The sequence below is a fragment of the Phascolarctos cinereus genome, unplaced genomic scaffold, assembly GCF_003287225.1.
Source record: "Phascolarctos cinereus isolate Bilbo 61053 unplaced genomic scaffold, phaCin_HiC Scaffold_4;HRSCAF=312, whole genome shotgun sequence".
NCBI classification, from domain to species: domain Eukaryota; kingdom Metazoa; phylum Chordata; class Mammalia; order Diprotodontia; family Phascolarctidae; genus Phascolarctos; species Phascolarctos cinereus.
The window spans coordinates 45,486,601-45,511,328 of NW_027555847.1; positions in this window are offsets into that span (position 1 = coordinate 45,486,601).

Here is a 24,728-nt window from a genome sequence, read left to right on the forward strand (position 1 = left end):
ATTCTCATGTTTGGTCTTTTGATTGTCCTTTATTAGTCCAAGCATACTCCTCAGTCTCCTTTGTTGTATTATCATTCATCTCTTACCCCCTAAGCTTGAGTCTTTCCCAAGGCTCTGTCCTGAGTCCTCTTCTTTTCTCTCTATTCTCTCTCTTGATCTCATTCACTCCCATGGCACAATTATTATCCAAATGCAAATGACTTCCCAAACTATCTAGCCCTAATTTCTCTCTTAAACTCTCCTCCCACATTAGCAGACATCTGTTGGAAATCTTCACCTGGATGTTGTGGGGTCCACCATTTCAATTCTGTCTGTCCAGAAGAATTTATTATGCTTCATTGTCCTCAACCTTCAAATATTTATACTTCAGTTGAGGGCACCATGAATCGACAAGCATTTATTAGATGTTTACTTTGTTCAAGACACTGTGCTGTGCACTGCAGGTAAAAAGCTGGGACAAATCAATGCATTTTCTATGAGGAGCTTCCCTTACTAGTCATACATTCTTTGCCATTTCTGTTCTTTCTGATTCTGAGGCCAAATCTCTAACCACTACATCACACTGCTTTTCACATAGTAAGTGTTAAATAAATGCTTGTTACTTGGTTGACTGATTGGTGATGAATAGAAAACCATTGTCCCCCTTCATAGTGGGCTGAGTCAGGAGAAATTGTGACCATGTATATGATGGAAATGTTGATACTTGCTTAGCTCATAACTCTATGATTTAAGACGAAGAAGGATGTCAGGGGAAGTGCTGGTGAAATTCACTGACCTTACCAGGAGTGTGAGGGGAGGAGGGAGAGAATTCTTCTGAGTCAAGGACTCCACCTTTTGTCTTGAGAACATTTTGAAAATTGCAGGAGAAAAAAATGTTGCTTATTCAATAATAAAAAGCTCAAACTCATAAGACTTCAAAAAATATTCTTGAAGGTTTTGTTTTGGTTTTGAAGATAGTATTACAGTAGTCATGGTCGATTAGCTCAGTTTGTTAGCACTCTCTGTCTATGCTGCCAGGATTGAAGGTTCCATGCATGATATGTCTAGAGTTTTTCTCTGTCCTGTACCTCCTCCATATTATGATCTGCCATCTTGGCAATGTGCTTTCAGCCACAAGGGGCCCAACATAAGACAGTGCCAATGTAATTACAGCAGTCTTTTGCCCACACTAAAAAAATGAAACATAAAATACTTCAAGGGTCCTATCTTACTGAATGTGTACATTAGTGGATTACCTACTGTCAATAGGAGGCAGTATACCCTCAGAGTGATCAGAGTCCTTAAGAGTATGTCAGCAAAATGAAGTCAGCAGGATGGATAAAAGTGAAGCTTGCAAAAATTGGGCACATTTCTATACTTACAGCTGTTATGCTAATCTACTAGAAAAGTAATATTGCTAAGCAGGCACCGAAATTACTATTTGGCTTTGGAGGAAGGAGTATTTGTGAAATTATTTAGCATTGTTTATCATTCAGAGAATGAAATTAAAAATTATCACTTGTTACAAAAACACTCATTTTACTGAATCCATTTTGTCAAACTTATCATCTTAGAATATTTCATTTCCTTTGTTCTTCAGGAGTTTGGCTGCTTATCTGCCAGCTGTTCCTTTTTGCTATTCAAACTTTTAAAGATAGTGCACAAAGGGAAAATTACAGTATAGAAGCAGAGTTATTAAGAATCAGAGGGAAAACTGGTCTGACAAATGGGCTGGTATTAGGCATAAACTTACAGTACAAGAATTTAATTAGGCTGACAAAAAACCTTTGAGTAGAAGTGTCAAAATAACTCCTGGAAAGGTGAAAATCAGTCCATAAGTATTTGATCTTTTATTGACCTAGGAGACAGCAGATTAGAGATTAGGTTAGAAGTGGTCGAGTGACGTGAAAATTAGGAATGAATAGAATTCCAGCTGTCAGAATCAATTTTCTCTTTTTGGATACTTCCATTGGATAGAGTTAGGCTTTGAGAGCATGTCTCCAATAAGTAATTTTCTGCATCTGCGCCTTTGAACAATTGGTCCCCAATGTGCCCATTCTTCCCCACACCCTGTCCCCCTTCTCTTTCCCCTTGTAGAACCCATCTCTCACACAAAGTTTTTCGTGACCCTCCCTTTCCCATTGCTAGTTCTCTGTCAAAATTATATTTAGTTCAATTTGACAAGCATTTATTAAATACCTGCTATATGGTAGACACTTCAGAATCCTGGCAATACAAAGACAAAAGAGTTTCTGCCCTCATGAAGCATATATTTTGTTGGGAGGAAGCAGCAAGTGCATAGATAAGTAAATATAAATACATAATGTAGTATATGTATAATCATACATATAAACATTTACATACATACTCCAACCCATCCTCCACTGAGCTATCAAATTGATGTTCCAACTCCAAGGTCATGCCCTTATTCAATAAATTCCACAGCTCCACTGTCACCTCCAGGACCAAATGTAAAACCCTCTGACTGGCATTCAAAGCCCTTCATAACTTAACCTTTTTTTTTTTAACATTTCAGTCTTCTTACACCTTACTCCCCTCCTTCCCCCATGTACTGTACAATCTGACACTGGATCCTTGCTTTTCCGTGTAAAAAAACAAAAACAACTTACTTCCCAACTTTATGCATTTTCTTAAAAAAATGTTTTTAAATTGTTTTATTTTTAATTTATGGTAAAAACAAGCATTGCCATAACACAGTATAATAAAAGTATGATTGCATGGGAAACTGCAAATCTATTCTATATAACTTGCTATTCCTTTTAAATAAATAATAAAGTTACCATGTAAATTTCCTTTTCACACTTTTTTCTTCCCTCCCCCATAGACAAATGTGTCTAATATGTATATGTAAACATATGTATATATGTAAATATGCATATATGTAAAATCATTCTTTACATACTTCTATTTATCAGTTCTTTCTCTGGATGTCAATGGTGTCTTCCTTCACATATCCTTTGTAGTTAATTTGGTTATTTATATGGGTACATAATATCATATTTATAATGACGTAGTCACTCAAAGTTGATCTTAAAACAACATGCTCTTACAGTATAGAATGTTCTCTTGGTTCTGTTCATTTCACTCTTCATTATTTGGTGCAAGTCTATCCATGTTTTCCTAAGGTCATCAAGCTCAGCATTTCTTATAGCACAATGGTATTCCACTGGCTCCCTCATGCTTGGCTTTCTCTCCCTCTTCATCTCTGCCTCCTGGCTTCCCTGGATTCCTTCAAGCCCTAGCAGAAATCCTATCATCTAGAAGAAGTCTTTTCTAATCCTTCTAAGGGTTATTGCCTTCCTTTGGTCAATTATCTCCAATTATCCTGTGTATGGCTGATTTTTATAGTTGTTTTTGGTTGTACCATTCATTAGTATGTGAACTCTTTGAGAAAAGGAATCCTTTTTTGTCTTTCTTTGTATCCCCAGAGTTTAGTACAGCACCTGGAACTTAATAGATGTTTGTTAATTGACATGATTTCAGTTTTGCTGGGTAGTGGGGTGGTGCTAGTGGTAGAGATACTTGCTTAAAAAGAGCTTAATTTAGAGCTCAAGGGGAGCTTAGAAGTTATCTAGTGACCCTCTCATTTTATACATGGGGAAACTGAGATGTGAAAAAGTTAAGAGACTAGTTCTGGGTCTCATAGGGAGAAAGTAGTTGTTAACATTTGAATTCGGGTTAGATGACTCCAAGGTCTGCCTTCACTATTAATACTTCCTGATGCCTCTTAATGCCTAATGCCTCTTAATTCCCCTAGTGGGGAATCTGAGGTCCCAAGGTTGTATGTGGCCCTCTAGGTCCCCACTTGGGGACCTTGAGGGCCACATGTGGCCTCGAGGCCACAAGTTCTCGAAGCCTAGCCTAATGCCTCCAGAAATAAGTACACTGATGAATATACTACAAGTGAGGGAGTCCTAAGGACAAAAAAGAGATCTAAAAAGTGTCCTATGAAATTTGATAAAAGAAGCATTTTCAACCAGGATGGGAGGGGAATCAAAGAAGGCTTCACAGGTGAGGGGAGAGCTGAGCTAACCTGGGAGAAGATTTTAATGCTAAAAGAATGCATTCAATAATAAATGTATGTTTTTAAAGCAAAAATTTTGTTTCCTTAAACTAGATAAATATTTTCTTGACAAAATTACCCAATTAATTTGTTCATTTATTCATTCCTTGATCAATTTTTTTAAAAGAAAGTAAATTTTATTTGTTTATATCTAAATAATCACAAATCTTCTAATTCAGAGGTCTGAATTAATGAGCTTTACTCTATGTAGACATAAGGCAAAACCCTACAATAGTCTCAGCCTGCAATATGCTCTCCTTATGTTTCTGTCGTCAAGTTGGATTCAAGCCTGGACCTATTTGAGCTACTTCAGAGAGCCAAGATTAATCATGAGATAAATAGAAGATGATTACCTATTAAAGTCAATTGTTCAGTGATGTCCTTTGGGTCTCACTTTCAGTTGACCCCAACCTGGCTTCTAAAACTGAGCCCGCCATTTTGCTTTCTTTCGTGACTCGCCAACTAGCCAATTGATCAATTGCACTCCATATCATGGAAGTGCCACTCATCCATTTCAAAGCACTGAAGATATTTTGTGACCTTGGGCCACTTTACTTACCTAGGCCATGGCTTTCTTATTTGTAAGATAAAAGGACTGAAGTAAATGGTCTCTAAAGTCCCTTTCAGCTCTAGAGATGAAGGCCTTGCTTTATCTCTCTCAGCCACTTCTTCTTCATCTATAACATGAAGGGGTAGATTCAGTGGTGCCTGTCCCAGCACGGAGAAGCATTATAGATGTCTGGAGCTAGAAGGTGACTTCGATCCAAGTGCTTCATTTTACAGGTGGGGGAAATGAGTCCCAGAGAGCTTATACCACTGCACACCTATAATTCTAATATAATTCTAACAGTAGTACCGGAATGAGAACCCAAGTCTCAAGAGCTTCATTCTGACTTTATTTTCCTGGATCAAATAGAAAGATTTCCAGCTAGGAGAGAACATTAAGGTCATATAATCCAATTCTCTCATTTTGTAGGCAGACCTAGAGAGGGGAAATGATTTGCCCAAGGTCACACACACACACTGGAAGTGAGTGACAGAGCCATGGTTTAAACCCAAATCCTTGGATTCCAAATCCATCATTATTTCCACTGTCTTACCTCTTTTTTTCTCTCCCCTCTGCCCCAAGTTTCTTAGGGGCAACTCTCACATAAAGCACATCCATTATGGGGATATTATCTTCTAATTATTTAATTAGCAAGTGCGAAACATAATTGTGCTCTTATTTTCATCTTCTATTTTTGTGCTGAATCCAAGGACAGAACATCTCAGGTGCAACATGTCTGTTTAGTAGAGAAGGAGGGTTCATTCAGCAGGGGGAAAAAACTAATAAATGTCCCTTTAAAAAGCCATACAACAGATGTGGAGGCTGGGAGGAACTTTGTGATGGTGCCTAGTGTATTTATTGAATGAAATGATGACATGGTTTAGTAAAACCTGCACCAATACATTTCTTCCAGAAAGAGAGAGTGACAGAGACAGACAGAGATAGAGAGACAGAGAAAGATAAGAAAAGAAAAGAAAAAGAAAATGGGAGGATATAGAGAGCAATAAAATATTCCTCCTAAAGCCAAAATTGTATCAGCCTCATTATTTAATATCCAATTAATGAAACCATCTATTGCTTGACCTCATGTTCGTGCTGTGCAGGATTTTAATTAATTGATAAAAATGGAAATTACCAAAGGCTTTCCTAGGTGGGGTTATTACATAAGCTGCATTTCCATTCTGCAGATTTAAAGGAGCCACATAAGGGGAATGTGAGCTGTGCTCCACCCAATGGAATCATAGCACTAGAAGAACCTGTCCAGGTTATAGCAGCCAAGCCCCTTCATCTTACAGATGAGGAAGCTGAAGCTAAGAGGGGAGAAGGGACTCATCTGAGGACATTGGGAGTATCAGATGGGTGATTTGAACCTGGTTCTTTGAACTCAAAAATTAGCCCTCTTTGCCATGCAAGGTAATAGAAAGCAAACTGGACATGCTGGGAGGCAAAAAGCATCTGGGCTCAACCCACTAGGTGTGTGACTTGGGACTAATCATTTCATCTTTATGAGAGAGAGAGAGAGAGAGAGAGAGAGAGAGAGAGAGAGAGAGAGAGAGAGAGAGAGACAGAGACAGAGACAGAGACAGAGAAAGATTCAGAGACATAGACATACACAGAGAAACAGAGAAACAGAGACAGAGAAATATAGAGAGACACCCAAAGGGAGGGAGGGAAGGAGAGACACACCCATATACAGAGACAGAGATAGAGACAGAAACAGACAGGCAGAGAAAGAGACACTTAGGGTAAGAATGAGAGAGAGAGAGACAGGAGAGAGACAGAGAGAAAGAGAGGAAGACACACACACACACACACACAGAAAGAGAGGCAGAGAACAGATAAAGTACTCTGCAAACCTCAAAGTGCTATGTAAATATTAGCTATCTTCATTATGGGGAAACAGACAAGGCCATACAACCCATAAGCCTTGCACTCAGGCCTAGAATTGAGATGTTTGGATTATACTTTCAGTGGAGTTTTCACTTTGCCAAATCATTATATGATTCATATCTGGTTGATAGCAAATTAGTGAAAACCAATTATATTTAAAGATGCAATGTAAATAATAATATGTAGGTCAATATCATTGTGAGTATTGTTTTCCCAATCTGTATTCAATTCCATATCCTCTTCCCCATTATCATGTCAAGCCTAAGCTTTTGGCTAAAAGGAAAAGAAATGAGTAACTCATCCAAGTTTTTCAAATAAGCCATTAACGTGTGATGGCATGAACAGGAGTCCTAGCTTGGGAAAGCTAGACAATTTGGGTTTGAGTTTCAGCTCTGCCACTTAATGCCTATATGTCCTTAGGCAAGTCACTTTTCCCCTCTGGCCTCAGTTACCTCATTTGTAAAAATGAGTTTTGAATTACTTAGCTTATGAGATACTTCCCAGCTCTGGAAGTCAGAAACTATACTCTTAAGGTATCGAGATAATTCCTGACAACATCAGCAAAGAACTTGGCAGAAGAGATTTTCCCCACTGATTTCTTGGACAAATGACTTGTTTTCCAACCCTTCAAAATGTCCTGTCTTTGCCACCAAGTACTGTTGTAACGTTCAACACATTTATCAAATGCCTATTGTATACCAGATTTTGTACTAGGCATGGGAAATATATATTAAAAAATAAAAATAAGTTCCTCCCTTCAAAGAGCTTATATTTTACAGGGGCAAGAATATGTATTTTCTGTAATCATATTTCTTTGTATCTGGCTATGTATTCTCTTTAGGGAATCTCAGAGCACTTGATTAGCATGATTCATGCATTCTCTCATCAGAGAGAACCAGTGTAGGGATTATCCTAATGTTTTTTAAGTTTGGAAAACTAAAGGCTATTGAATAGAAATAATTTTCCAGTTTTCTCATAGAGCTGTGAGTGGGCTTAAGAACAGAATCCATACTTGAACACAGCTGTTTGAAAGTCCCTTCTGTAGTACATTGTTCTCAGCTTTCAAATCGGCATAGCAGTGAAGAAAGACAACATTTTTTAGGTGTGATGTCTTCAGTGCTAGTATGTTGTGTGTGGCCAGGGCAAGTCACTTAAATTCTGTGCACCTCTTTCCCCATTTGTAGGGAGGAGATTTATAACATACATCTCAGAAGGTTGTTGGGAGGCTCCAATAAGATAAAATTTGTGAAAGTATTTTACAAAATTTTTAGCACCATGTACATGTCAGTTATTATTAGAGGATTATTGCTGGGGCCAATGTATTAGTCATTATGGAGTGTTCTTCATTAAGTGTCATCATGGCACCTTGGATTTGGAGAGATGTTTGGGTTTGCTACCACTGGGCAAGTTCTTTTTCCTCTCCTGGCTCAAGTTTCCCCATTTGTAAAAGCAAGAGGTTTGTCATCTCCTTCAGGGAAAGACACACTTTTTTTTTTTGTACCTAGTATCTAGTCCAGGGTTTTGTGCTTAGATGTGCTTAGTAAGTGTTATTGACTATCTTAGGTGCCTGAAAGTTCTAAACCTTATTGTCTCATGAAGAATGTAAGGCTTTGTTCATGTTTATGGGGATAAGGCACTAAATACAGGAAATTCTTTTCTGATGAAATCATGTTAAAGAGGATAGCCATGGTTGGCATGCACAATTTTGCATCGTGTTTCTTTCTTGGCATTTGGGAAATTCCGCTCCAGTCTAGAAAATTACAGAAGAGATCTCAGAAATGATTGCTACCTCTGAGTTATAACTCTTTTCCTTTTCTCAAAGTCAGGAGGGAAAGAGATGAATGAGTCCAGATGTGGAGTTCACGTCTCCTTCCCCACCTGTGTTCAGTTTATCACATTACCTGGCAGAGTTCTGTCCTCCTATGTTTCCCTATCTTCTATAATGAATGATAGAAACCAAATAGAATCATCGGGTGCCTGAGCAGAAATGTACCAGGTGCACTAATTCATTAAAAAAGAGGTAATAAATGATTGTAAAACACAACCAACATGATTGTAAATAGCTATCATGTGATTATAAAGCTTTAAAAAAAAAATCCTGGGTCTTCTATCATTTGCATACAACTTGGCTGCAGAGAAAGCCAGCACATATGAATGTGAAAGTCTATTTTGCTATTAAATCTCTTTCAAGAAATGACTTTTCCCAGAGATAGACATAGGGTTGCTTTGGGATAATGCATAGCTTCAGCTCTATTTCTTGATATTTCATTGGCCTGAGGAAGCAACAGGAAGGAGTACAGATGAAGTCATTTCCCCCCCTCTTTTGATACCCCAAATCATGGGTTCATACATTTGGAGCTGAAAAGAACCTTAGCTGTACAACTCCTTCATTTTGACAGATGATGAAAGTGGGGGTCAAAGAGGATAAGGCACATGCCCACAGTCACCCAGCTAGCAAATATCGCAGGTAAAATTTAAAGGCAGATTTTCCTGATTTCAAGTTCAGTACTGTAATCACCATATAACACTGACTCTGGATAGGAGAAATCTCAGGGAGCAAGAGAAATATTCCTATACATTAAATCATAAGCTTAAGACAGAGATCCATCCCTCTGTTATTCATGAACTGGTTGCCCAGGTCCTTCATTTCCTCTCTTTTATTCTGGTTGCTGAAGAGAGGATCTTGGCATAGCTCTACAGGGTGAGCAAGAGGAAATAGAACAAAGATTATGAAGTCTTGGGCAAGAAAGAAGACTAGAAGTGCACAGGTAAAGGATACAGAAGACCAGGGCTGGCTAAGAGAATGGTGACTGAGAAAGGCATTTGGAATTTTGTACTATGGTTTAAAATATGGGAATTACAGTCTCTTAGCTGTAACTAACATAAGCATGTATTTGCCTAGTATCTTGCAAATCTAATCAAAAGAGCTTTAAACAAGCAGAGAAAAGTGCCAACTGATATAGATGTTCTATAGAGAGAAGTCATATGTAGAAAGAAAAATATCAATTGAGACAAGAAGAAAATCATAGAGATGAGTTCTAAGAACTGGAGTCAGGAATAAAAATCACGTCCTTAAATGGCTGTACGTAATTGCACAGAGTTTAGCCCACAAACAAAGAACAGATGTCCCAATGCAAGGATCTGGTCAGTCAATAACATTTATTGTTATTATTGATAAGAATAGCTAGCATTGATATAGTGCTTTAAGGTTTCCGAAGCATTTGACAAGTACTAGCTCATTTTATCCACAAGTCTGGGAGGCAGATGCTTTTATTATCCACATTTTATAGAAGAGGAAACTGAAGAGGGCACAGGCTAAATGATGTGTCCAAGATCACTCAGCTAGTAAGTTTCTTAGGTAGAACTCAAACTCGGGTCTTGCTAAGTCTAGGTCCAGAACTCTTGGCACTGTGTCGCCTATGTGCCAGATACTGTGCTAAGATGTAGGGACACAAAACCAGTCTCTCTTCAGCTAGTATACATTCTAATGGGGGAGAGAACATGTAAATAACTTGATAGATAGGAAACATATGCAGAGTAGATAATGTCATCTGAAAATAGAAGATATTAGTAAGAGGCAGGAACCAGGGAAAGCTTCCCACAGGACCTGGGAACTGAGCTAGAGAAACCAGGAAAGGCTGGGGGTTGTTGAGTCTTGAAGGAAGCCAGAACGTAGAGGCAAGGGTGGGGTGGGGGAGCATTCTAGGTGTGGGAACAAATTTGACCTCATGAATATTACTGATATTTGGCTTGATGAAACCCATGACTAGACTATAGCTTTGGACAGGTACACTTATTCAAAAGAAATAGAGGAGATAAAAGTGAAAAATTATATTTTGAGATTTACCCACATGAGGAAGTCAAGGGGCCAGAAAGAGTTCTCATGATTAAGAATATTGGGGTAAAAATCAAGAGAGGGAAAGATAGAAGTAATTTTATCAGGGGGTATACAACCTGGACAGAAGAAGAAAGTTGATGAAGACTTTGGGAAAATAGAATACAAGCCTGACACAGAAGCAGGGATATAGTAGTGATGGGGAACCTCTTTTATCCAGAAAAATAATGGCTTTTTCTGCCAAAATCCAAACTTGCCCTTGATTTTCCTTAAGCATAATTGTATCCTTCAAAAAAAGTGGAGGAAGCCACAATACACAATTGTATTTCAGATCTGATTCTCACCAACAGGGAGGAACCAATTGCTGGAATACAATTGATAAGAACCTTGGGAAAGAGCATGTACTCTTTCCTAGAGTATCAAAGGAGAGGGAGGCTGGGAACAATCTGACATGCACCTTGGATTTCAACAAAACATATTACAAAGGAGATGTAGGAGTCCATCTTAGCATTCTATGAAAGTAAGAGACCTTGTCTTACTGATTTCAATACTCTAGATGTCATTAGATAATTTAGATTTCATGTGAGGGGTTAGAGTAGAAGAGCCACCCTTTCCTTCACCATGAGATCAAGTGCTGTGAAAGGACAGCTAGGTTAGGGCTGCAGCTAGGCAAGATTGGTCCTGTACTTCTGACTGGTCCTTGTGTTTTGTGTCTCTTTGCCTGTTGAAAGTTGACCTGAAAACTATCTTAAGATGGAGCTTGAGATGAGAATCTTAATGGGAGCCTCAGCGTCTCAGGATTTCCTGGGTTCTTCAGTATGTGTCCTGTGAGAGAATCAATTTCTATATCCAGTATAGCTCTTTTTGGAGAAGAAAATAAACATGGAGAGAAAGACAAGCTCAAAGACATGTACCTAGAAGGAATTGTTTGGACAGTACAAAGCAAGGTGTAATACAAAGTATCAATTCAACAGTCCTTCAGACTTCTTCATATTATAATATTCTCCCAGGAAAGTATGACAGTAGTTCTAAATTATTGCTTCTTACTTATGCTTATCCATTGGAGCATGTGGACCTTGTGTATGTTAAGCATTTCTTTGATGTAGAAGAAATAAATAGCTGTCTTATACCTCAAAAAAAAAAAAAGAGAAACTACCTCAAGAAGAGTGGGGAAACTCTCAGGATTTAAATTCTGAACACAAAAAGAGAACCAACTCTAATAAAGAAGAATAAAAAATAGATGTAGTCACACAAGGGACTTGTTAACTATCTTCAATTTTTTAAAATGAAATATACAGAAGATGCAAAGGCAGATAAGACAGTTTGAGTAGCTTGTTTGTACACAGTTGTTTTCATGTTGTCTCCTCCATTAGACTGTGAGATCTTTGGGAGCAGGGACTGTCTTTTAACTTTCTTTATATTCCCAATGCTTAGCACACTGTTTGGCAACTAGTAGGTGCTTAGTAAATGTTTAATGACTAAGAATAATGGGAGCGGTGAAAGAGCTCAGATGAGCTATGTATGGTAAGGAAAGCTAAGGACAATGAAAACCTGCTTTAAAAAAAATCTGTATCAGGAAAAATAGAGAGGTTCAAAGAAAAGCTAAGACCACTGTTTAGGATGGTTTATTTGAGAGATAACTAACTACAGATAAGGCAGAGTCTTTCAATCCTTATTTTGCTTTTTTTTTTCTTCTCCCCCTTCTCCCAGTAGCCTTTGAAGTAGAAAAGAGGGAGCTGATATGGAAGATAAGTATGGTGATAATAGAGAATCTAGTTGCCCTTGATGAATTTACTTAACCTGTCCCACATGAAGAACATCTAGGAATACTAAAATGAGTGCTCAGTGTTTTGGTGAGCCACAGAGATCTTTGAAAGATGATGGGAAATGGAAGGGGTATCACAGTATTGGGGAAGGGCAAATGTTCCAATTTGCCCCCAAAAATAAAGGAAGAGAATAGAGTCACTAATCTATAGGCTGCGAGTTTCACTTTGATTCCTGAGAAAACTCTAGAACGAATCATTAGACAGATGACTCATGACACACTAACCTTATTTCCTTTTTTGACATGGTTACTAATCTGGTAAATCAGGCAAAAGAGTTGGATTGTTTACACAGATATTAGAACACGACTTGATAAAGTATTGATCCTTCTCTTCCTCATCTGGCCACTCTTTCTCAGTGTGCTTTTCAGGATAATCAATTATGTCTTGACTTATATTTGGCTATACCCCCAAGGCTGTGGCCTAGGTTCTCTCCTCTCTCTAGACTCTCCCAATGTTTTGATCTACTCCCAGGGACCCAACTATCACCACTGTGCAAATGGCTCCCAAATCTACATATCCAGCTCTTGTCTTTCTTAGCTTCTGGCCCAGATCACCAAATGCCTGATTGATATTTCTATTTGACATTTAAAAAAATGTGGATGTCTAGTAAGCAACTCAAGGTTTACCTGCCCCCAACAGAACTCATTATCTTTCCCTTCAAACCCATCCTTCCTCCTAAATTCCTTATTTATCTTAATGGTACCACCATTTTTTTTCAGTTACTCAGGTTCAAACCGTAGGAGTTACCATTGATTCTTCCTTTTCTCATGTCCCTCCCCAATACCCAATCAATGGTCAAGTCTTTTTCACATAAGTCTTCAATAACTCTTGTATCTGCCCCCTTCTTCCACTCACACCACAACCACCCCAGTCCTAAAACTCATCACCTTTCACCCAATCTATTTCAGTATCTTCTGATGCTTTCTCTTTCTCCAGTCTCTCCCTTGTCCAATTCACTCTCCTCCCAGCTGTCAAATTGATATTCAAAAAACGCAGGTCTGAGAGTGTCTCTTCTCTGATTGAAATGCTTCATTGGCTCCCCATTGCCTCCGGGATGAAATCAATACAAAGTTCTCTCTTTCGTGCTTAAAGTCCTTGGCAATCTGCCTCAAGCCTCCATTTCTAGGCTATTGCATATCACTCTCCTTCACACGCTCCGTACTTGAGCCAAACTGGTCACTTGATGATCCTGTACATAACATTTTACCTCCTGCTTTGTGCCTTTGTATAAGTGTCCTCTAGAGCTAGAATACTCTCCTTCATCGCTTCCACTTCTACAACTCCTGGCTCCCTTCAAGGATCTCAGCTCATGTACCAACTTCTTCAAGAATTCTTCCCTGATTTAGTTTTCAGTGCTCCCTTATCCCTCTCCAGGATGTTTTTCATGTGCCCTGCATTTAATTTTCTGTGTACATGTATCTCCTAAATAGAATGTAAGCTCCTTGAAAGGAGGTATATTCCTGGACAAGTCACATACCTCTCTGGGTCTGTGTCTTCATCTGTATAATAAGGATGTTGAACTCAGTGATCACTACCATCTCTCTTGTTCTAAATCTATAATTCTGTGATTTTATGTATTTGTATTGCCAACATCTAGAACAACGTGTATCATATTATTAGGCACTTAATAAATGTTTAATTTATTAAATGATGCTATTATTGTGGAAAAGATGAAAAGTAGTAGTCTAGATCAGTGCTTCTTAAACTGTGGGTCATGACCCCATATGAGGTCATGAAAAATTTGGCAATAATAAAAGGTTTTGGATTGCATAACAACTAAAAATTAATTAAAATTCAAATTCGTGAGGAATCCAAGGTGTTTCTGGCAGTGCTTGCCATGTTGCGTCTTCCAACTGCATTGTAGCCTTGGTTCTGAACACAAAGCATGTGCTCTTTGTACTACACATGCTTTCAGGTCATGCCTGCTGCCAACGAACACTACCAAAATGGGAAAAGGGGTCAAGAGTAGAGAAAGTTTAAGAAGCCCTGGTCTAGATGATAATACAATTAGATTAATTGAATTAAATGGATTGAGAACTGGTTGAATGACTGGTTTCAAAGATTAATCAATGTGATTTGAAGTCATGCCACAAGGAGATGACCAACAGAGTGCCCCAGGGTTCCATGCTGGGCCTTAGATTCCTGAACAAATTTATCAGTTTGTTGGATAAAGAGAGAGATCACATCTTGATCAAATTTACAGGTAACAAAGTTGAAGGAGTAGCTGATAGGGTCCAAAAAAACCTTGATAGGACAGAACATTTGGCTGGATCTGAAAATATGAAATTTAAAAGAGATAAAAACATACTTTGCTTCAAAGCTTCATAGGTATAAGATCAAATAGACATGCTTAGATACTAGTTTCTCAGAAAAAGACTTATTAATGACTGTATTCTCTATACAAGTTAACAGTGAGATACCACAGAAAGTTATACAAGCATGGGCTGTGTGAAAGACATAAATTCCAGGAATAAAGAAGTTAGAATTCCACTATATTCTAGGGTTCAGTTCTGGGCATTGCAGTTTATTAAGGCAGGTAGAGGAGGTCTACCAAAATTGTCAAGGATCTTGAGTACATGCCATTTAAAGATCAATTGGAGGAAATTAGGGATAGTTATTTCGTAAAAGACAGAAGACTCAGGGAGTTCATGACTGACTTTCAAGGATGTGAAGAGCTGGCATGTGAAAGAGGGATTATACTTGCTCAGTTTTGCTCTCAGATTAGAGAAGTACATGTAATGGTTGGGATCCTGGCTCTATTACTTAATACGGGTCTGATGAAACAGCCTTTGTAGGCCTTGATGTCCTTATCTGCAAAATAAGGGAGTTGGACTAGTTAACCTCTAAGGTCTTTTCCATCCCAAATCTGGGATCCCAAGTTGAAAAGAAGCTTCTGTGGGGGGAAATACCCCACTCCCAAGCCTTCCTATTAGACCTCTCCCAATGTAGAATGAGCTGCCTTGGAAGAGTGGATTTTGCTTTAGTAGAGGCTTTCAAACAAAAGCTGGATGACCACTTGTTGGCTATGATGTAGTGGGAAAGACTTTTTGAAGGGTGTGGGTTGGAATATATGGGTACTGCAATCCTTTGCAGCTCTCAACTTCTGTTATTCTATGATTCTGGGAAGGAACAGATCAATAGAATTTGCTGCTCCTGAGGCACTGTGGTTAATTGATTGTAGGACACAGGATGGGGTTGTGAAGGTTAAAGCCACTGATTAAACTGAGCGCATGGTGGAACAACAACAAAAACCAAAGACTGAATCTAGAGTCAGAAGAAGTGAGATTGAGCACTACTTACTATCTTTGTAACCTTGGGCAGGTGATTTCCTCTCTTAGAGCCTCAGTTTCCCCAATGCATTACCATGGAAAGATGGCTGGATTTGGAGGCAGATGTCCTGGCTTCAATTCTCAGTGACCTTGAGCAAGTCACTTCCCCCCCTGAGCCTCAATTGTCAGGGTTGGGCTGGATGGTTTCCAAGGTCCTTTCTACATCTAATTCTAGTGCCCTGTGACCTATAAAATGCAAAAATGGTATTTGCACTACATAGCTCAGGGGTGGTGAGGATAGATTGAAAATGTGTAAATAAATGTGGCATAGAGGATAGATTGCTGGGCCTGGAGTCAGGAACATGGGTTCAAATTCCATCTCTGACACTTACCAAGTGTGTGGCCCTGAGCAAATCATTTAACTCTATGATAGAATGTGAAGTTCCTTAAAAATATTGTTTTATTTTTGTCTGTGTTCTCTGTACCTAAACAAATGCCCAGCACATAAAAGGTGTTCAATAAATCTCCACCGAGTGCTTACAATGTGATTCCAGCAACTCCCTAAGGCTCATCAACTATGTCTCAGAAGAGCTAGGATTTGTAGGACTTTCTCATGCTGACATAAATTCTTCAAGCCTTCATGTTAAGTACTGATGATGACAACATAATGAAGGACTGGCCCTTTGATTTCATTGGTATGGAACATTCCTTCTGCCAATGCAAGTTGCTACCTATTCTGTGACTTAGAGAAATGCCTAGGGCACCAAGAGGTTAAGTAACTTGCCTAGGGTCACACAGCCAGTATGTGTCAGAAGAAGAGATTGAACCCAACTATCCCTGCCCTAGCTGCACTCTGCTTGCTCTTCCCTTTTCTGATCATACTCTTCTCTCACCAGTCTTGACCTCTTGATGAACCAGTTCAACCATGCACTGTCTACTACTCTGAAATCCCTTGTTCTCTCATTTCCTTGTCCTGTTGCTGATCACTTGTTGCCAAATGCCAACCCTGGCTCACTCTCACCATCTGCCTTTGCTCTTACCCATGTAAGTAGATAGAACTGGAAAAAATCACTAAACCAAGCTGACTGGGTCCCTTGAAAACTCACACTAGCTAGTCTCAACTGGGTAATCCTATTTCCTCCCTAATTGATTCCCTATCCCACTCATGGCAGCAGATGGTCCAAACCTTTTCTTCCCTTCTCAAGCCTCCCATGGTACTCTCTCCCTCTGTCTCTCTGCTGAGGACATTTGTCTCATATTTCATTGAAATAATCGAGACTATTTGCCAAGAGCTCTCTCTTCTCCTGTCCCTCACCTTGTGTCACTCTGAAGTCACCAAATGATTTTTCCTCCACTCCACTCTTTGATAATGATCTCCTTTTGCTTGCTAAGGCCATTTTTTTAAAACATATACCCCCCCCCAAGGCAATCAGGGGTTAAGTGACTTGCCCAGGGTCACACAGTTAGTAAGTATCAAGTGTCTGAGGTCAGATTTGAACTCAGGTCCTCCAGACTCCAGGGTGTATTCTATCCACTGTGCCACCTCATATACTCTCAATGCCATCTCTTTCTGTCTCCTCCAGTAGATTGCCCCTCCCACTGTAGCAATCAACCAATCAATTGATCCATCAATAAACATTTATTAAGTACTTATTATGTGCCAGGCACTTCTCCCTCTAGTTTACAGACTTTCTCTATATATTTACACCTGTTTCCCTCATCCTCAAAACAAACCAGCCAACAACTTAGCAGATACTATCTTCCACACAAGCTGTGATAACTTTATTTCTATATCTCTGCTACCCTTTTCAGCTAAACTCTTTGAGAAATTCTCTACAATAGAAGCTTCAACTTCTTCTCTATGTTGATGTTGTTTAGCTATTTCAGTCACATTCAATTCTCTGTGACCCCATTTGGGTTTTCTTGGCAAGTAAACTGAAATGGTTTGACATTTTCTTCTCTAGCTTGTTTTACAGATGAAGAAACTGAGGCAAACAGGGTGAAATGACTTGTCTAGGATCACACAGCTAGGAAGTATCTGAGCCCGGATTTGAACTCAGAAAGATGCATCTTCCCGACTTCAGACTCAGCACTCTAACTACTACACTTACTAGCTGTGTGACCCTGGGTAAGTTGCTCCCTCTTCTCTTCTTACTGTCTCCTAACTTCTCTGCAACTTAGATTATGGCCCCTTCATTCAACTGAAACTGATCTTTCCAAAGTCATCACTTTTTTCTTGCCAAATCAAATGGCTTCTTTATCTTCATCCTTGTTGACCTCCTTTTTCAACATGAATGGAATTATCTTCTTCCCAGCCTCCAACTAGTAAGACTTAATTCAAGTGGTATGTCCCTATCTAGGTGGGGGTTCCTACTTCCTGCACCTTCTAATGCCATCTTCTCTAAGGTCACCTTCTACTTATTCTGCATTTATATTGTATGTTTGATTTATATATGTTGTCTCTCTCATTAAGAATGTAAACTTCGTAAAGGATTGTTTTTACTTATTTTATGACATCCCCAGAACTTAGCATAGTTCATGGCATATTATAAGCACTTAATAAATACTTATTTATTGATTGATTCCTGCCTCTGAGGTCAATTCTCTACCCATTAGACCAAACTATGATTATGACAATGATAACAGAATAATATATATTTGTAGGCTATTGTTATGATTGCATCCCAACTGCATGGTTTCCTTGGGTCAAAGATATTAGTTCTTGAAAATGTACCCGCAAATCTGTTCTATTCAGAAATGTTAGCTACATTTTCTTCTCCTCATACATAATTAGTATAAATGAAATTTAACATAATTATGGGTAGCATTCTCTCAGGAACTATTTTCCTCGTGTCAGGACCAGTGGTAAGATGTATTTCTAGGAGATATTTTTTCCCCAAAGAAAATTGTAAATTGGTTTTGTGGCCATAGCTACCACTGAGCTCTGTATTTCTCACTAGATTAGAGCATCTTGAGTGACAATAACAGTGATTAGGTTAGAAAAATCATTGGCAACACCTAAAAATTAAATGGTTTCTCCTCTCCTGATTGTTTGAAAATTCTTCTATTTGAAAGGGCTTCTTCTGAAGAAACTGAAGGCGTTTTGTAACCTGCTTTTCTTCTGGATAGAAAAGACTCCAGTGGAAATGGAAGATAAGCCAATGTCGTTTGCTGCCCCGCCTTCCACCAAGTAGAACTGAAAACTCCTTTAGGACAGCGCATGTTTTTATCTTTGTATTTTTTTTTTCGACAATTGGGGCTAAGTGACTTACCCAGGGTCACACAGCTAGTAAGTGTCAAGTGTTTGGTCTGAGGCTGGATTTGAACTCAGGTCCTCCTGACTTCAGGGCCAGTGCTCTATCCACTCTTTGTATATTTTTAAAATCTACTTTCCTATGTTTCAAACATGTATATATACACAAGTTGTTTCCCCCAAAAGAATGCAGGCTCCTCGAAGGCAGTGACTGCATCCATAATGTAGTAGTAGGCATTTAATAAATGCATGTTTCTTCCTTCTTTTCACATTTCTGTCATTACCCAATAACTCATCACACCACCTTCATGATAAGCCCACCCTTGCAATAAATAAGTAGCATTAGCAAAACAAATCAGCGCATAGTACTGGCCATGTCTGAAAATGTATGCCTTATTCTGCACTTGTAGAAAGCGTGCCTAGTTATTAGGCAACTGAGGCCATGGCTGGTTAGCACCGATAACACATTTAAAATATATACAGAAGAAAAGAAGAAGAAAGGTCAGAGGTAACTCAAACAGGGCATTGTTTAAAACTACCCTTTTAAATTTAATATACACATTAAAGAACATAGCGCATAACAAAAGTTCATAGGTTCATGTGCAATCCTCTCTTTTGTGTTCCATATATTGAAATATTCATGCTTGTTGATTACAACTAAATTCACAGGAAAATAAAAAATGTCTAAACGCTTGTTGGTTGAATGCCTTAAATCCTAATATCCAAGTGTGCTACCCTGCATATAGTAGGTGCTTAATAAATGCTTATTGAATTAAATCACGGAAAGTCTTCATTTCCATTGTCCTATAAATGTAGCAAAGATCCCATTATAAAGTACCTAATAGCCTATTAATTTGTTTATGCTGCTTGAGATTATGTCCCTTGAGAGCAGACCTATATATGTTGTGAAGTTAGCAGAGTTTTGCCTCAGTTTGATGATGTACAGAGGTTGGTGCTAGGGGAACTGCATATCTAATGTGTTTCCTTTCCACGAGGACCTGGGGCCTTTGGGTTATGGGCAGCCTACTACCTTGGGAGGTAGCCCATTCCACTTCGGGATAGATCCATTGGGTAAGAAGTATTTCCTCATTTTGTTCCCTTCTAACTATTGCTGCCCATTCTGTCCTCTAGAGCCATGTAGAATAAGTTGAATCCCCCTTATGTCTGGAGGTCTTTCAAGAACTCAAAGGCTGCTAGGATCCTGGCTCTATTAATTCCTAGTTGTGTGGCTGAACAATTCATTTAACCTGTCTGATTCTCATTTTCCATTTCTACAAAATAATCCTGGGGCACTGATACAAAAAAAAAGAGATTTGGACTCAGAAATCTTGGATTCAAAATCTCTTCCCTCCTTTTATTAGTTGTATGACGTTGGGTAAGTCACGTCTATTTTCTCAATGCCCCATCCCTCCCACTTCCTACTGCTGCCACTATTCACCTATTTTTTTTCTTGCTTCAGTTGAAAATATTTCTTAATGAAGTCTACTAGCAAATATAGCAATGAATAGTGTATCCAATCATAATGATGAGAAAGCCTCTAAGAATACATTATATCACAACAAAGAGAAGGGAACTGCTACAAAAGACAGTCCAATTACTTGAAAAAAAGTTCTGCAGTCTGACACTGCAACACATCCTGGACCCTCATATTATTCCCTGTTTGTCAGTCCCTCCCCAGTCATGCGCCATGATTTCCCAATTCCTAGTTAATTCCTGATGCCAATTGCCTTTGTGATCTTGCATACATAGCCTCTCTGTGCCTCAGTTTCCTCATCTGTAAAATAAGGAAATGGGATGAAATGGTCTCTAAGGTCTCTTCTGATTCTAAGAATTCAAAGAGAGGATTCTATTCATTGTCTTCTAACACAGCAGTATAATCAATTGCTCCTGACTCTGCATTGAAAAACAGAGCAATTAGGTGCCTTCCCACCTGTAGAAATGAGATTTCCAAGATGGCTGTTCTTCCAAAATATCCAATATGCAGCAGGTTTGTGAATGCCTCATAGCAACTTGACTTCTCTAAAATAAACCAACCTGTTGGACAGAGCCATGAGGAACTCAGGAGAGGTACAGAGGGCAGCCTAATCTCAGGAGTAACTATTCTGGGAAATAGAACAGCAATCTGATACCGTGGCATATTGTGGTCTCTCCCAACCAAAGAAAGGTTTGGCGGAGAGGTGGACACTTGGAGTGGGAAAAAGTGGATAAAAGCCTTGGGGGCAGGGGTGATGTGGGGTGGAGATGGTAGAGGTGGTGGTGGTGGCGGTGATGGCAGTAGCTGTGTTATTGGCAAAAGTCTTGGGGATGGCAATCGCTGTGAGGGCAAAACGTGCCAGCCGTTCTCCTTCCCCAACTGTAGATCAGTGCTCTGGGACAAAGCTCCATTTCCCCATGCCAATTACAGTTCTTCATTAGACAAAGATGAAATTTGTTTGGAATGATCTTCACTCTTTTGGCTTTAAAAGACTTCCCCAAAGATTCTATACAATGAAGCTAACATAAATATCACTAAGAAATTCTAAGCCCTTCCCAACCTGTTCTCAACCTACTTTTCCAGATTTATTACACCGTTCTCCCCTCCATGCACATTGCAGTACGGCCAGATCAGTCTTTTTGCTATACAAGTCATTCCATCTCCTTTCTCAGCTCTGTCTCACAGAATCCCTCATTTCCTTCAAGGCCAAGGGTTGACTCAGGTGCTACCTTCAACAAAAGGCCTTTCCTGATGACCCCGGATGCTAGTGTTCTCCTCCAAAATCAGTGTGTATTTTTTTTTGTACATATATTGTGTCCTCCATCTAGATTCCAAATTCCTTGAAGGTAGGTATTATTTTCACTTTTTGTATCTCCAGCGACAGGCATGGAACCTGGTACATAGTAGGCACTTGGTAGATTGAGACTCTTGTGAAATAGAAAGAATGGGGCCTAATTATTTTTCTGCACTGTAATATGCAAACCATGGCTTTGGCTAGTGGGGAAATCTCTACTCAAGTGAGATGATTCTGTGATGAAAACTACCCTGCCCCTGCCCCCTGGAAACACCAAGGAAGCTAGTGAGGTTACATAGCTGAGGTCAAATGAAGCAAATGATTTAAAGGTCAGCGTCAGTCATCCCCCACAGGAATCTGTTGAGCTTGACAAATTGGCAAAAAATGTGTTTAAGCCATTTCTGCGAATCTTTTGATTGAACTGATTAGTCATATGTAGGCTCTGTATTCATTTTAATTCTTAAGCCCTCATAAACCTATTAGAATAACTTAGCCCTCTTAACATCTTTATCACATGGTCCAGGTTCCCGTTGATGCGCTACAACTTGTTAGGATTTTAAAATCTTAGATTTAGAGATGGAAGAGACCTTGTTGCCAAACCTCCCATTTTACAGATGAAGAAACTAAGCCCCAGAGAATTGAAGTGATTTGCCAATGGTCACACAGGTAGGATCACAGAATGAGAGCTCTAGAGTCAGGGGGACCTCACGGATCACCTAGTCAAACCCTCTCATGTTATGGAAGAAGAGACTGAGGGGCAGATTGATTAATCGATTACCTTGTCTGTGACCACTTAGTTAGCAATTGGCAGCACTAGGATGTTAGGTCAAATCTGAATTACTGTCTTGTGACTGCTTAACACTGTACTAGACTGAATCGCAGATCAGAGATTTGAATCCATGTCCTCTGATTTCAATTCCAGTACGTTTTCTCTGCACCATGCTGGTAAAATCCATCATTTCCAACTTCCATAGCGGTCCAGTGCTAATGAATTTGTGTGGTTGAGTTCATTTGATGTAAACCATTTCTGGTAAGTGGGAAGGCTGGGAGGTAGCCCCAAGTGTATTAGTGTCCTGCCCCCTGCCTGCAACTACACCTGCTTTGTGGATGCTTTGTGTTTATTTCTCTGGGCCCATCTTGTTTCCCTTCAATAGAATGAGGTGGCACCTGAAATGGGCTTTGACGGAAGTTAGGAATTTCATGAGTTAGGAGGGAGGAGAGAGAGAGAGAGCATTCACAGTATGGGGGATACTCTGTTGGAAGTCATGGACTTCCAGCTCATAATCCAGTCTATTCCCAGGCATATTTGTGAAATGGAAAAAATTTGTTTTCTAGCTTTATCTTTCAATACTTTTGCTTGGTTTTTTTAGCGCCACAAACCAGTTGCTTAACTTAAGCGCTCTGTCCCTCAGTTCTCTCATCTATAAAGTGAGAGGTTTAGACTCAACAGCTTTTATGTTACCTTGATGAGCTAAATCTATAATCCTACCATCTCATGTTCCAGATACCTGATTCTCTGAAGATGCTCTGGTGTGTGAAGTTGTCAAACTATCTCATCAATTCACTCATTCCCACTAAGAACTCAGTGTATTAACAACCATGCTCTCCTTCTACTGGATGATTGTTTATATTTTAAAATAGAATCGTTGAAATAATCAAGGGCTTAGCAAGAAGGGTTGTAGGATATAGAGTTGGAAGAATCCCTAAGAGAACACAGGAAGATGATGATAACTAACAGAAAGCTGGATTTTTACTGTTGTTGTTTTAATAGAGCTATCATTTCATCAGCATAGGGAAGGACTCCCTCTACCTCTAGATCAGCCATTCAACAACTCCACGGAGGTCCAGTGTTGACTGGATCATTTAGGATTTTAGAAATAATGGATTTGATCAGGATAGAAAGAACAGGGGAATTAGTCTTTGTTATGTAACTTTAGATCTTAAAAAAAAATTACCTGCAACACTGAGCTTTTAAATGAACTGATAGAGGTCACATAGCCAGAATATGTAAAAGGCTGGACTTGAACCTGGGTCTTCCTGATTCTGAGGCCAGTCCTTTACCTATTATAATATATTGACTTTCATAAAGCTATCACTTTGGTAGATTTTGAGGGCATTACAGGGAAGCTCTGTTTTTGGGTGATACACTTTTCAAAGCCCCTCAGTTTAGAAATAAGGATAATCATTTATCTTATCTATGAGTAAGTCTGGCCCTATTCATAATGACAGAATTAAATTCTGTGGACTGCTTGATGATCTGATCTATTGATCAGCAGTTGACCTATACATGGCTGGTCTGGTTAAACATTAGTATTTGCACAGAACGTTTTTTTTTTTCATTTGCCCAGTTCTTTAATTTACTTCATTCTTCTTTGTGTTACTTGAGTAAGATTAGTTGTAGTGATGAGGGTGGTGGTGGTAGTAGGAATATGTTGATGATAACTCAGTCTTTTTCTTTTTTGTTACTCTGAATATTATAACATGCAGATATTAGAACCCACCCCTAAGGAGAAGGGCCCAGTTGGGACCAGTAACTGAGATGAAAAAGTGATTGATTCCTAAGGATTAGGGAAAGGGAATCAGAGTATCGGAACTCCTGCAGTTTGTGGAGACCTTTGTAAACCTGGTGCTATTAAGTGTTTCATCCTTTTTTATGTGACTTCTTCATCATAGTAAATAGTCATTAGTTGTCAAAGAGTTTAGTGCACCATCAGGGAGTAGAGGTAGTAAAGAATATCTGATGGTTTTATCCCCTCAGAGGACCTGAGAAGTAGGGGACTCAGTTCAGTAAGGAGAAGTAGTGGCTGCTTGAAAGCTGGAAGGACCACTTAGTGAGCAGCACCCCCAACTGCTTGGTGAATAGAATAATGGGGCAAAGAGGAAGGTGGGGCATGTGGTACCATACAGCCATGAAAACAACCAGGCACTAAAAATCGCTTTTCAAGTGTTTCTGTATGCCTAAAAGAGAGGTGTGTCTGTGCAGTGGAAAAAACCACTAACTCTGGAGTCAATGAACATCCATGGTTATGGGCCATTACATGGATGATGAGTTCATAAAGAAAATGGGGAGTGATCAGCTAGGTTGTAAGTGAACAAGGAGAGAGGAGTGTCATGAAAAAGGCAGAGAAGAGAGAGTCACAGGGCAACAGTATCAAATGAAGCAAACAGGTTGAGAAGGATAAGGACTTTGAAAAAATGGTCATGTTTGGCAATTGAGAAATCGTTGGTAACTTTGGGGACAGCAATTTCATTTGACATATTAGGTTATATTAAAGAT